This window comes from Salvelinus fontinalis, unplaced genomic scaffold (assembly GCF_029448725.1).
Source record: "Salvelinus fontinalis isolate EN_2023a unplaced genomic scaffold, ASM2944872v1 scaffold_0635, whole genome shotgun sequence".
NCBI classification, from domain to species: domain Eukaryota; kingdom Metazoa; phylum Chordata; class Actinopteri; order Salmoniformes; family Salmonidae; genus Salvelinus; species Salvelinus fontinalis.
Window position 1 is genome coordinate 8177 of NW_026600844.1, and position 1824 is coordinate 10000.

At 37.1% G+C, this 1824-nt stretch overlaps 1 long non-coding RNA gene across 1 annotated transcript in view; it reads left to right on the plus strand.

Moving 5' to 3' along the window:
• The first annotated feature begins 524 nt into the window (after window positions 1-524).
• LOC129846882 (uncharacterized) overlaps window positions 525-1824 on the plus strand; it is a 7389-nt gene continuing 6089 nt past the window's right edge. Inside the window, exon 1 of the long non-coding RNA XR_008758298.1 lies at window positions 525-1824. This exon is cut by the window's right edge and continues 2307 nt beyond it. This is a non-coding gene — a long non-coding RNA (uncharacterized LOC129846882).

Here is a 1824-nt window from a genome sequence, read left to right on the forward strand (position 1 = left end):
AACCAATAGATTCAGAACTGAATAACCAACAGATTCAGAACTGAATAACCAATAGATTCAGAACTGAATAACCAACAGATTCAGAACTGAATAACCAACAGATTCAGAACTGAATAACCAATAGATTCAGAACTGAATAACCAATAGATTCAGAACTGAATAACCAATAGATTCAGGACTGAATAACCAATAGATTCAGAACTGAATAACCAATAGATTCAGAGCTGAATAACCAACAGATTCAGAACTGAATAACCAACAGATTCAGAACTGAATAACCAACAGATTCAGAACTGAATAACCAATAGATTCAGAACTGAATAACCAATAGATTCAGAACTGAATAACCAATAGATTCAGAACTGAATAACCAATAGATTCAGAACTGGATAACCAACAGATTCAGAACTGAATAACCAACAGATTCAGAACTGAATAACCAATAGATTCAGAACTGAATAACCAATAGATTCAGAACTGAATAACCAATAGATTCAGAACTGAATAACCAACAGATTCAGAACTGAATAACCAATAGATTCAGAACTGAATAACCAATAGATTCAGAACTGAATAACCAATAGATTCAGAACTGAATAACCAACAGATTCAGAACTGAATAACCAATAGATTCAGAACTGAATAACCAATAGATTCAGAACTGAATAACCAATAGATTCAGAACTGAATAACCAATAGATTCAGAACTGAATAACCAATAGATTCAGAACTGAATAACCAATAGATTCAGAACTGAATAACCAATAGATTCAGAACTGAATAACCAATAGATTCAGAACTGAATAACCAATAGATTCAGAACTGAATAACCAACAGATTCAGAACTGAATAGACAGACCATCAGAGTTCTTCATGATATGTTCTGTTGAATGCATCAATACAGGACATCCCATGATCAGATTTAAGGGAATATCATAGTGTTTTACTGGAACAGTTTAATACTGGACTGTTAAACACTGGACTGTGGAGCTTCATCTGGGTTTTATCTCTGCATCATTATGTTTGTAGAGAAACAAACAGAAAGAGCTGTGCTTTTTATTTCAAGAAAGTATGACAGGTATCTACAGCATCTTAAGCAAATAGAGAGTGAAAGAAAGAAGGAAGGAAAGAAAGAAGGAAGGAAGCAAAGAAGATAAGAAGGAAGGAAGGAAAGAAGATAAGAAGGATGGAAGGAAAGAAGATAAGAAGGAAGGAAAGAAAGAAAGAAGGAAGGAAAGAAGGAAGGAAATAAGGAAGGAAAGAAGGAAAGAAAGAAGGAAGGAAGGAAAGGAAGGAAGCAAAGAAGATAAGAAGAAAGGGAGGAAAGAAGATAAGAAGGAAGGAAAGAAAGAAGGAAGGAAAGAAGGAAGGAAAGAAGGAAGGAAAGAAAGAAGGAAGGAAAGGGGAATGGTAAAGCGTGAGAGAGATGCCAGAGAGACTGCAGCCTGCATGACCCCTCCTTGCTCGCTGCACGAAAACAAATGACATCAGAAATTCTGCCAATCAGCTGATGTGGTGACTCAAGCGGTGGTAACCAAGCAGCGGCTCCAGGTTTCCTCCACAGCTACACACACACACACACACACACACACACACACACACACACACACACACACACACACACACACACACACACACACACACACACACACACACACACACACACCAGGTTTCCTTCCTCCATTCCCAGCTCATCATGTAAACAACTCACACTACCATGAAAGCCTAGAGAGATACGGTACGTTAATTAAAATAAGACCATTTAATCCCAGATAGTAACTAGAATCCCAGATAGTAACTAGAATAGTAACTAGAATCCCAGAT